The sequence below is a fragment of the Manis pentadactyla genome, chromosome 5 (genome assembly GCF_030020395.1).
Source record: "Manis pentadactyla isolate mManPen7 chromosome 5, mManPen7.hap1, whole genome shotgun sequence".
Classification (NCBI taxonomy): Eukaryota; Metazoa; Chordata; class Mammalia; order Pholidota; family Manidae; genus Manis; species Manis pentadactyla.
The window spans coordinates 122,290,558-122,303,914 of record NC_080023.1 but is presented as its reverse complement, the minus strand read 5'-3'; positions in this window follow the sequence as shown (position 1 = coordinate 122,303,914).

Sequence of the window (13,357 nt, the reverse complement as noted above, 5' to 3'; positions counted from 1 at the left end):
TGTAAGCTGATGCATAAAGCTCACCTAGATACCCCATATTCATTACTCTGGGCCTGAGGATATGTGTTGGATGTGGAAGGAAGGACCTGGGGAGTCGCACAGGGCAGACTTCCTCTGCTTTACCATGTCTCTTAATTGCTTGCATCCTTAAAATTACTAGTACAGTTTGGCTTTGGGGCAAATCTCTGACTTTTGTGGGTCTGACTGGACAACCTGATCCTTTAGGCTAGCTCACCTGGTTTGAACAGCAGATTACAGGGCATCCTTGCCTTTGAACACATGCACATTGGTATATGACCTCTACCCCTGCACCTTTGTGTTGTGATGCTGAACTCATTGGCACTGAAGGAGTTTTTCTGGAATTCTGCCAATGACTTGACTAGGCCCAGAAATTACTATCAACTTCCCAGGTGGAGCTGATGTGCTGTTATGGTTCCCTGTTTTGAGACCCACTAGTTCAAAACCGCTGATGGCACTCTCTGGGTCCCAGTTGCATTCCTGGGTCTTGCTCTGATAACAGGGGTCCTGGAGTCTTCGAAACCTCTCTTCCCAAATGCTGCTTATGGTTCTTCTGGGCATAAGTCTATTTTCACAGAATCATCACATTACCACATTTTCTAGTTCCAGCCTCCTTTAATGTCTTTTAGCACTATTTAAACCAGAGACATTTAATTTCCAGGGACCTTGTCAGAACATGCCCGTGACAGACCCTCAGCCAAAACATTGAGGACATAGAGGGCCCAACAAATAGCACCCTTTTCCTCCAGCCCTGTTGTTCAGCAAAGCACATCAGAGAATCCACAGGGACATTACATGATCTAAAAATAAAATGCACACAACACAGAGATACCACAAAGTTGCATATAAAGTCTTTCCCATTTTCAAATTCCTGGGAGAAATTAAAGTTCAATAATTAAATCTTGAAATTACAAGTCCAGATAGGTTAAAGTCCAAAGGATGTAAAATTAGAAATGAGTATCTTTTGCCCTTGAGTTAAACATTCTTACGTTAAACCCCGGATCACTGCCTCCAATCTGTTACTCTGCTGAGCCACTGGGACCTTCACCCACCCCAGCACACGTGTCCCATGTAACCAAGTTCAAGTTGCAGCAGCCTGTATCTCTTCTGCTGAGACCTCCCTTCTGGTCCAGGAGACTTAGCTGAAGGCCAAGTGGCCTAAACCTTTCCCTCAGGCCTCTGCCCAAATCGGGTAGTCTGTGTAAGGCACCAGTGGAGGGAGCATTTGCTGGAAGCCACCATGCATGCAGCCATCCTTCTTTGGAAGCAGTCACTTGCATGAGGACACAGACACCCTAGCATGCAGGAGAGAAGCTTTCCCCATTAACACAGACCAGTGGGATATAGAAAATAACATTCATTCACTAACAGCTGACATAACCTTAGGTCCAACAGTCCCAGTAATTATTTTCAGCTGTATTGAGGTTAATTGATAGGTAAAGTTGTACTATATTTAAAGTGTACAGTGTGATCATTTGATAGATGTGGGCCTCACATCTAAGGTTTCATTCCCAGAGATTCTGATTAAGGGTTGGGCAGGGCCTGGGAATCTGTATTTAACAAGTACCTCAGGTGATTTTGATGAAAGCTTGGTCTGCTGTATTTGACTGCAAATCCCTTGAATGTGTTCCCAGTTTATAGCACAGCAACTGGAACTTATTAAGAGTCCAAATGCACATTTGTGTACTCAATAAGTCACTTAGGATCTGAAAGGTGAGAAGGGGTGGTAGAAAATCTGAGGGAGACTTTCATGCTGTTCTTAAGTGTACTGATAGTTCTTCTGCAGCTTTGTCATGTGTAACAGAGTTTTCTTCTTAAAATGTATTCATTAGTAAGTTCTTGGGTTTAGGTTTTGATTGAGGTGGGATTGGGAAGAAGGGGAGAAGGGGGCATTATAAAGTCAAGTCCTCCTAAAATTATTGGAACTCTATACATATATCAAGTGATCACATTGTACACTTTAAATACATTACAACTTTACCTATCAATCTCAATATAGTTGAAAATAGTTACTGGGATAGTTGGACCCAAAGTTATGTCAAGCTGTTTGTGAATGAATGTCACTTTCTATAGTTACTGATGCCAATAAATAGAACCTCGTTGGATGCAGTCTAATTTATTTTCTCCATAATGCTTTATAATCATAATTTCAGGTAGCCACTTCTGATTTAGCCCCACTTTGCCTTCCAACTGTATTCTGCTAGCTCTTACCATTTACACCTTGATTTTTAAAGATGTAGGTATTATGTGCAAAATTCTTGTTCCCATGGAAATTCCTTGCATCTTGTTATTTGTTATTCTTTCTCTGTATACCTCTCCTGCACAGCTCTAAAATAGCCAAATCTCCATAGCCACTCTGACTCTAAGAAATCACTGGAAATCCTTCGATTAAGGAAGTTAGCCAACAGCAACCTGTACAGAATGAATTTTAAACTTTTTCATGCCTATACTACTATATGTTTTTCAGAAAGTCACAGATTTTGCTCAACTTGGTCTAGCAATGAGCCCTCAAACATAGGCTCAGGCACGTTTTCCTACTGGTGGGAAAGTTGTCACCAGGCTCAAGGAAATTAAGTAGTAGTTATGCAGCAAAATGTGACCTGAGTTGCTTGGTCTTGTAGTATTGTGAAGGATAACAAGGTAATCTTACCGCATGTGAGTGTGTGAGAGCAAGTGCGCCACCAGTGGCCATCTCAGGGAGATCAGGTAAGGTTCCTGAGCCACATGGCCACCGCTTTGCCTGCTCGAATACCTGCAGGTGACGCTGGCTGGCTCCACTGTAACTCGAGCCGCGGTGCAATCAATCACTCTGCTTCTTTTATTTCTGAATCACCTATTGTGAAGGGAAAGCCCAGATTCTAAGACATTTTATATACTGCATTCTTCGGTGCATATTCTAAATCTTTTGGATATTCCTTCTTCCACCTGTGAGGTAAAAACCCAGCTCTAAAAATAACTCTGGGTACTGACAGTGTCACATTATAACACAGTCTCTATCCCCTTAGTTCCAGAGTGAACAGATGCATATCTTGTACCTTGGCCAATCACAGAAACTGGATCTCAGCCACTGTACTCATCTACTATCTCTGCTGGTCTCCTACAAATCTATGCAAATCATAACCCAGGAATAGTTCATTTTCATCAAAAGATTTATCTCCCGTCTTGCATCTGCATTACTGGTTTATTTGCCCAGAAACGATTTCACTTGGTTCCTGCACTGGGGGGCCTGAAACATGACAGCATGCGTCTGAATCACTCGAAGCTTGTTGAAATGTAGCTGGTTATTCTGCACCCCTTGTGTTTCTGATTCACTAGGTTTGGAGTGGGGCCCAAGAATTTGCAGTTCTAATAAATCCCCAAGTGATCTTGATGCTATTGCTGGTCCAGGGACCACACTTTGAGAACCCTGCCCCAAACCAATTTTATTGATTCTAACTTCTGTGATAAATTTAAAATGTCATCAAGTTAATTTAAATAGCATCAGATGGAGGGGATGTTTAATTAAATTAGATTAAATAGATTAGATCAATTAAAAATGCCATTAGATAAATTTAAATACCATTGGGTAAATTTAAAATACCATCAGTTCATCATTGTTCACTAACAGGTCCTTTGGGAAGGGGCAAAAAATCCAGAGTGAGACCTTGAGAACCTCTAACACCCACAGATTCTTCAAAAATATAGGAAGAAGTTCAAGCAGTGTTTGTGCACATTTGTTTGTTGAGACAAATCCAACAGGACATAGTAATGTCATAGTGGAGCATTATTATTCAGCTCAGCTAAATTTTGGGTCAAAGTACAACTCTCACAGCCTGACACAGGTCTTGTATGCTGATAGGCAGGGTTGGTCCTATCTCTTAATTCAGAAAATGGTTATTGAGGGTCTATTTTACGTGCATGACACCAGATTAAACACAGTTGTGCAAGTTAGATAGTGTGGGTAAAGTGAAGGTTCCTGTGGCCAGGATTCTCACTTGGCCCTGGTTGGCTAGCTCACTACACATGTGTGGGCAATACATTGCTATTGACTCTATATAGAGTTCCGCACAGTGCTCTGGGTGACACAGTGGCATGGCTTCATGGCTGCAGGAAAGCAGAGACTGGAGTGGTGGCAGCACTGAGGACAGAGACTGAGACAGCAGAGAGGCCCAGAGGCAGAGATCAGCTTGCTGCATTCAGACTTGCTCTGAGTGAACAGGATTCTAGTGCTTGACCTGCCACTGTGGAAATAAAGTTGGGTATAACCCTTTCACCCCAACAGTGTTCCATTGTCATTCCTTGGTCTCATTGAATCCATAGTGATCTTGGCTGGGGTGAAACCCATTGACAAGACAATTGGCAGTAGTTAGCAGGATTCATTGTTGACCAAGGAAAAGAACAGGCTGCCCTCATGGGAGAGTGTTTCAGTGGGCTGCCCTATGGCTGGGGAGACCTTTGAGTGTCCCCCAGTGGACATGTGATCTGATGTGGCTTGCCTCCTAGAGGACTGGGCTCCACCCCAAGACTGGGAAGGGATAGAGGCCACACCTGAGGCAGTAAAGTTGGCCCTCAGCAAAATAGGGAATTCCTTAGAGAAACAGAGAGCCCATGAGGCTGTGGGAACTATGGGGAGTTTTCTTCTCAATATATTGAGAAAGGCCATAAGGGAGAAAGACACCCTCCTGCAGGAAGCATGAGAAGAGGCAGCACGAGAACGTGAGCTGTGAGGTACCGTTGAAGAGGTAAAAAATCTGTTGCTGACTGAAATGGTGTCACTACGAGGTGCTGTGGAAATGGTAAAGGATGTCGTAGTGGCCTGAGAGGAAGCAGCGTGAGAGGAAACAGTGACCCAAGAGGCAGTGGCCCAGGAAGGGGCAGCATGAGAAGAAGCGGCAAGAGAGTGCAGGCTACCAGGTGCTGTGGGGCAGGTGAAGGATGTAGTGGTGTGTCAGCCCTAGAAATGATGGAGGAGCCGAGGTTTGAGGAATGGGTGGTGGTGGAGGCCCTGCAGGTACCGGAGGCATCAGCCCCACCTCGGTTGAAACTCCACCCAGTGGGGAAAGCTGGTGGAAAGTCGGAAAGAAAATAAAGACTTGGCAAACCCAAGTTCCTCCAGCAGAGGTGCATCCCCCTCCCCAGGTCGTGGAGCACTCCATGCTCTGCTTCTGTCCTTAGGCTCAAGCAATGAAAGCACAAAAGGAGTATGGTGTGCTACTCAAAGGAAGAATTTAAAGGGCCCTGTGAAGGTCACGAGGGTTGATTTGATAACGTCAGGAGCAGACAGAGAGAAATTGGATGGAAAGTCAAATAGAATCCTACTGGAGCTGTGGCAACAATTGAGACTGGAGCAATGGTTCCGGCCACTGAGGAAGAAGCAGAAGCCAGGGACAAAGCAACGAGATCGGCCTGTGTGTCTGCAAGACTTTCTGCAGGAGAGGCTGGAGAAGGTGGGTATTTTAAGACACACCCACGATTCTTTTGGTTAACTCATTTGAATAGAACTGGTTTGAATACAGCCAGGATGGCAATGGATTTCCTCAGGCTTGAGGGCTATTATAATTTGTAGTAATTTGTTGTTTGTATTGTTATGTTATTATGGAATTTGGTTACAATGTTCCAGCTTCCTTGCAGAGGGACCATTGTACAGGATTGAGGTCACATAGATTGAGAGGTGAGAATCCTGGAGGGGTAGAGTGTGGATAAAGTGAAGGCTCCTATGGCCAGGATTCTCACCTGGCCCTGGTCACCTAGCTCACTACACACATGTGGGCAATATGTTGTTATTAACTCTGTATAAAGAGCTCTGCCCAGTGCTCTGGGTGACACAGTGGCATGGCTGCATGGTTGCAGGAGAGCAGAGCAGAGGCTGGAGCTGTGGCAGCACCGAGACAGAGACTGAGACAGCTGAGAGGCCCAGAGGCAGAGACTGGCTTGCTGCATGCAGACTTGTTCTGAGTGGATGGGATTCTAGTGCTTGACCTGCCACTGTGGGAATAAAGTTGGGTGTAACCCTTTCACCCCAAGAATGTTCCATTGTCATTCCTCAGTCTCATTGAATCCATAGTGAACTTGCTTGGGGCTGAAACCCATTGGTAAGACAGCAAGATAGGATTCTAAGAGCTTAGAATCCAGTATATGAGAATAGTTAGAACTACAATACAAGGCATAGAATAGGTGATGAGAGAAGCACAGATATATTATTTTGGGTGTTTAGAGGAAGAAAGGATCATGTGGAGCTAGGGATATAGAATGAAGAATGAAAAAAAGTATAAAAGAAGAAGGTTCTTTTTTGAGGGGACAGTGAACTTCCTGAGATAGGGATGGTGAGCTGTTTATGCATTTTAGGATATTGATAAGGTACCTGGGTGGGTAGGTGGTGCTTGAATAGTTGTGGATACATGTCTTGAAGGGTAAGTGTGACTTAGATAGGGGGGAAAGAGTAAAGGCCTTTAGTATATGGAATTTTGAGGGGAAGAATGAGAAAGATGAAAGGCATAACAGGACAGATGTGAAAAGCATAAAGGCCAACCTGCAGAATTTATTTTCAAAGGCTCTGGGGGAACTTCTTGGTGTTTTTTTTTGAACTGTAGAAATAACCTGGTAAATAAGAAGGATTGATTGTGGTCAGCAGACTATAATAGGTTACATTCAATGAACATTGGCTAATGTGCTAGGCTCTGTGCTCAATGCGGAATATCCATTTTAATCCTTGTAACAACTCTAACAGATAACATTACTATTCCCATGTTATAGATGAGGAAACAGGGGCATAGACCCATGAAGGAAGTTGCCAAGTTCTCATAAGGAGGAAATGGTGGACATGGCTGAGAGCCTGAGGATGATGGTGGCGTGAGACCTGAGCAGGGGTTGTGCTCTGGGGGCAGCACAGTACGCAGAGATAGTACCCACAGGGCCAGGTAAGGACCAGTTGTGTGGGGAAAGGAGTGGGACTTGTCAGATTTGACTCAGAAGTTTGAGGATGGACACTGTGGGGAGTTGAGTTACCATCACCATAATCTCCAGTCCTGATTATATTAGCCTCATAAAGAGGCTTCCTTGTTTTTTTTCTTTTCTTAATTTTTTATTAAGGTATAATTGATATACACTCTTATGAAGGTTTCACATGAAAAAACAATGTGGTTACTACATTCACCCATATTATCAAGTCCCCACCCATACCCCAAAGCAGTCACTGTGCATCAGTGCAGCAAGTTACCAGAGTCCCTTACCCCTCAGTCCCCTTCTTCCTCCCTCCCCGCCCACCCTCCCACACCCCTCCCCTTTGGTAACCACTAGTTCATTCTTGGAGTCTGTGAGTCTGCTGCCATTTTGTTCCTTTAGTTTTGCTTCACTGTTATACTCCACAAATGAGGGACATCACTTGGTATTTGTCTTTCTCCACCTGGCTTATTTCACTGAGCATAATGTCCTCCAGCTTCATCCATGTTGTTGCAAAGGGTGGGATTTGTTTCTTTCTTTCTTTTTATTTATTTTATTTTGGTATCATTAATCTACAATTACATGAGGAACATTATGTTTACTAGGCTCCCCCACAACAAACCCCATTACAGTCACTGTCCATTAGCATAGTAAGATGCTATAGAGTCACCACTTGTCTACTCTGGGTTGCACATCCCTCCCCGTGAACCCCCCACATTATACATGCTAATCATAATACCCCCTTTCTTCCACCCCCCCTTATCCCTCCCTTCCCACCCATCCTCCCCAGTCACTTACCCTTTGGTAACTGTTAGTCCATTCTTGGGTTCTGTGACTGCTGCTGTTTTGTTCCTTCAGTTTTCCTTTGTTCTTACACTCCACATATGAGTGAAATCATTTGGTACTTGTCCTTCTCCACTTGGCTTATTTCACTGAGCATAATACCCTCTAGCTCCAACCATGTTGTTGCAAATGGTAGGATCTGTTTTCTTCTTACGGCTGAATAATATTCCATTGTGTATATGTACCACATCTTCTTTATCCATTCATCTATTGATGGACACTTAGGTTGCTTCCATATCTTGGCTATTGTAAATAGTGCTGCGATAAACATAGGGGTGCATCTGTCTTTATCAAACTGGGCTGCTGTATTCTTAGGGTAAATTCTTAGAAGTGAAATTGCTGCGTCAAATGGTATTTCTATTTTGAGCTTTTTGAGGAACCTCCATACTGCTTTCCACAATGGTTGAACTAATTTACATTCCCACCAGCAGTGTAGGAGGGTTCCCCTTTCTCCACAACCTTGCCAACATTTGTTGTTGTTTGTCTTTTGGACGGTAGCCATCCTTACTGGTGTGAGGTGATATCTCATTGTGGTTTTAATTTGCATTTCTCTGATGATTAGCGATGTGGAGCATCTTTTCATGTGCCCGTTGGCCATCTAAATTTCTTCTTTGGAGAACTGGCTGTTCAGCTCCTCTGCCTATTTTTTAATTGGATTATTTGCTTTTTGTTTGTTGAGGTGCATGAGCTCTTTATATATTTTGGATGTCAACCCTTTATTGGATCTATCATTTATGAATATATTCTCCCATACTGTAGGATACCTTTTTGTTCTATTGATGGTGTCCTTTGCTGCGCAGAAGGTTTTCAGCTTGATAGAGTCCCACTTGTTCATTTTTGCTTTCTTTCCCTTGCCCGGGGAGATATGTTCATGAAGAAGTCACTCATGTTTATGTCCAAGAGATTTTTGCCTATGTTTTTTTCTAAGAGTTTTATGGTTTCATGACTTACATTCAGGTCTTTGATCTATTTTGAATTTACTTTTGTGTATGGGGTTAGACAGTGTATTCTCTTACATGTAGCTGTCCAGTTTTGCCAACACCATCTGTTGAAGAGGCTGTCATTTCCCTGTTGTATGTCCATGGCTCTTTTATCATATATTAATTGACCATATATGTTTGGGTTAATGTCTGGAGTCTCTATTCTGTTCCACTGGTCTGTGGCTCTGTTCTTGTGCCAGTACCAAACTGTCTTGATTACTGTGGCTTTGTAATAGTGCTTGAAGTTGGGGAGCGAGATCCCCCCAACTTTATTCTTCCTTCTCGGGATGACTTTGGCTATTTGGGGTCTGGTGGTTCCATATGAATTTTTTAACTATTTGTTCCAGTTCGTTGAAGAATGCTGTTGGTAGTTTGATAGGGATTGCATTGAATCTGTAGACTGCTTTGGGCAGGATGGCCATTTTGATGATATTAATTCTTCCTAGCCAAGAGCATGGGATGAGTTTCCATTTGTTAGTGTCCTCTTTAATTTATCTTAAGAGTGTCTTGAGTTTTCAGGGTATAGGTCTTTCACTTCCTTGGTTAGGTTTATTCCTAGGTATTTTATTCTTTTTGATGCAATTGTGAATGGAATTGTTTTCCTGATTTCACTTTCTGCTAGTTCATTGTTAGTGTATAGGAAAGCCACAGATTTCTGTATATTAATTTGGTATCCTGCAACTTTGCTGCATTCTAATATTAGTTCTAGTAGTTTTGGAGTGGAGTCTTTTAGGGTTTTTTATGTACAATATCATGTCATCTGCAAATAGTGACAGTTTGACTTCTTCTTTACCAATCTGGATTCCTTGTATTTCTTTGTTTGGTCTAATAGCCATGGCTAGGACCTCCAGTACTATGTTGAATAACAGTGGGGAGAGTGGGCATCCCTGTCTTGTTCCCGATGTCAGAGGAAAAACTTTCAGCTTCTTGCTGTTCAGTATCATGTTGGCTGTGGGTTTATCATGTATGGCCTTTATAGTGTTGAGGTACTTGCCCTCTATACCCATTTTGTTGAGAGTTTTTATTATGAATTGATGTTGAATTTTGTCATATGCTTTTTCAGAATCCATGGAGATGATCATGTGGTTTTTTTCCTTTTTGTTGATGTGGTAGGTGTTGATGATGGATTTTCGATTGTTGTACCATCCTTGCATCCCTGAGATGAAACCCATTTGATCATGGTGCATGATCCTCTTGATGTATTTTTGAATTTCTTTTGCTAATATTTTGTTGAGTATTTTTGCATCTATGTTCATCAGGGATGTTGGTGTGTAATTTTCTTTTTTGGAGGGGTCTTTGCCTGGTTTTGGTGTTAAGGTGATGCTGGCTTCATAGGATGAGTTTGGGAGTATTCCCTCCTCTTCTATTTTTTGGAAAACTTTAAGGAGAATGGGTATTATGTCTTCTCTGTATGTCTGATAAAATTCCGACGTAAAGCCATCTGGCCCAGTGGTTTTGTTCCTGGGTAGTTTTTTGATTACTGCTTCAATTTTGTTGCTGTTAATTGGTCTGTTTAGATTTTATGTTTCTTCCTTGGTCAGTCTTGGAAGGTTGTCTTTTTCAAGGAAGTTGTCCATTTCTCCTAGGTTTCCCAGCTTGTTAGCATATAGGTTTTCATAGTATTCTCTAATAATTCTTTGTATTTCTGTGGGGTCCGTCATGAATTTTCCTTTCTTGTTTCTGATTCTGTTGATGTGTGTTGATTCTCTTTTTCTCTTAATCAGTCTGGCTAGAGACTTATCTATTCTGTTTATTTTCTCAAAGAACCAGCTCTTGGTTTCATTGATTTTTTCTATTGTTTATTTCTTCTCAATTTTATTTATTTCTTCTCTGATCTTTATTATGTTCCTCCTTCTGCTGACTTGGGGCCTCATTTGTTCTTCTTTATCCAATTTCAATAATTGTGACTTTAGACTATTCATTTGGGATTGTTTCTCCTTCTTTAAATATGCCTGGTTTGCTATATACTTTCCTCTTAAAACTGCTTTCGCTGCATCCCACAGAAGTTGGGGCCTTGTGTTGTTGTTGTCATTTGTTTCCATATATTGCTTGTTCTCTATTTTAATTTGGTCATTGATCCATTGTTTATTTAGGAGCATGCTGTTAAGCCTCCACATGTTTGTGAGCATTTTAATTTCTTTGTACAATTTATTTCTAGTTTTATATGTTTGTGGTCTGAGTAGTCGGCTGGTAGAATTTCAATCTTTTTGAATTTATGGAGGCTCTTTTGGTGGCCTAGTATGTGATCTATTCTGGAGAATGTTCCATGTACACTTGAGAAAAATGTGTAACCTGCTGCTTTTGGATGTAGAGTTCTATAGATGTCTATTAGGTCCACCTTTTCTAGTATACTGTTCAGTGCCTCTGTGTCCTTACTTATTTTCTATCTGGTGGATCTGTCCTTTGGGGTGAGTGGTATGTTGGAGTCCCCCAAAATGAATGCATTGCATTCTGTTTCCTCCTTTAATTCTGTTAGTATTTGTTTCACATATGTTGGTACTCCTGTATTGGGTGCATATATATTTATAATGGTTATATCCTCTTTTTGGACTGAGCCCTTTATCATTATTTAATGTCCTTTATCTCTTCTTACTTTCTTCGTTTTGAAGTCCATTTTGTCTGATACTAGTACTACAACACCTGCTTTTTTCTCCCCGTTGTTTGCATGAAATATCTTTTTCCATTCCTTGAGTTTTAGTCTGTGCATGTCTTTGGGTTTGAGGTGAGTCTCTTGTAAGCAGCATATAGATGGATCTTGCTTTTTCATCCATTCTATTCCTCTGTGTCTTTTGATTGGTGCATTCAGTCCATTTACATTTAGCTCATGGTCATTGCAGGCTTTAGATTCGTGGTTACCAAAGGTTCAAGGTTAGCTTCTTTACTATCTTACCATTTAACTTAGCTCCCTTATTGAGCTATTATAAACACAGTCTGATGATTCTTTATTTCTCTCCCTTCTTATTCCTCCTCCTCCATTCTTTATATGTTAGGTGTTTTATTTTGTGCTCTTTTATGTTTCCTTTGACTGTTTTTGTGGGTAGTTGATTTTATTTTTGCCTTTAATTAGTATTTGGTTGGTCTGCTTTCTTTGCTGTGATTTTATTTTCTCTGGTGATGTCTATTTAGCCTTAAGAGTGTTTCCATCTAGAGCAGTCCCTCTAAAATACCCTGTAGAAGTGGTTTGTGGGATGCAAATTCCCTCAACTTTTGCTTGTCTGGGAATGTTTAATCCCTCCTTCATATTTAAATGATAATCGTGCTGGATACAGTATTCTTGGTTCAAGGCCCTTCTGTTTCATTGCATTAAATATATCATGCCATTCTCTTCTGGCCTCTAAGGTTTCTGTTGAGAAGTCTGATGATAGCCTGATGGGTTTTCCTTTGTAGATGACCTTTTTCCTCTTCTAGCTGCCTTTAAAACTCTTTCTTTGTCCTTGATCTTTGCCATTTTAATTATTATGTGTCTTGGCGTTGTCCTCCTTGGTTCCTTTCTGTTGGGATTTCTGTGTACTTCTGTGGTCTGAGTGACTATTTTCTTCCATGGTTTGGGGATTTTTTTTCAGCCATTATTTCTTCAAGGACACTTTGTGTACCCTATTCTCTCTCTTCTTCTTTTGGTACCCCTATAATGTGGATATTGTTCCTTTTGGATTGGTCACACAGTTCTCTTAATATTGTTTCATTCCTTGAGATCCTTTTATCGCTCTCTGCATCAGCTTCTATGCATTCCTGTTCTCTGGTTTCTATTGCTTCAATGGTCTCTTGCATCTTAACCATTCTGCTTATAAATCCTTCCAGAGATAGTTTCATTTCTGTAATCTCTCTCTGGACGTCATCCCTTAGCTCTTGCATGTTTCTCTGCAGCTCCATCAGTGTAGTTATGACCTTTATTTTGAATTCTTTTTCAGGAAGACTGGTTAGTTCTATCTCCTCAGGGGTTGACTCTGTGATTTTGGTTTGTATCAAATTCTTCTGCCTTTTCATGGCGATAGAGGTTGTTGTGCGAAGCTGGTGCATGTGTTGGCTGGGAGAACGTCCCTTCTTGCTGGTTTATGGCCTTCCTCTCCCGAAAGAACAGCGGCTTCTAGCAGCTCATGCTGGGCAGCTGTGCGCAGATGGGGCCTGTGATTCTTGCCCGGCCACTGTGGAGTTAAGCTCTATGGTTGCTGTTGGCGTGGCTTGCCTCAGTCTGCTGCTCAAATATGGTGGAGCTGCATTGGAGGGGAAATGGCCGGGAGACTGTTTATTGCTGTCAAGAGCCTCGGAGCTGCACTGCCGCCCAAGGGGTTAGGGTGCCCAGAGTTTCCTGTGATTCCCAGCTGCTGGGCTAATTGTCTCAGGATGCTTCTGTCCAGCTGTGGGGTCCCTTTCCCTTTAAGACTTTCAAAAAGCACTTGCTTTTCTTTTCCCAGTGGCGCCAGCTGTGGGGACTGCTCACAGGTCTTACTGTCCTGTTTCCCTAGTATCCACCACACCACACACTGTATGTCTGTGGTCTGGTGCAGATGGCTAGGGCTGGCTATTTAGCAGTCCTGGGCTCCCTCTCCATCCCTGCTCCGACTCCTCTCCTCCTGCTGGGCACTGGGGTGAGGGGCGCT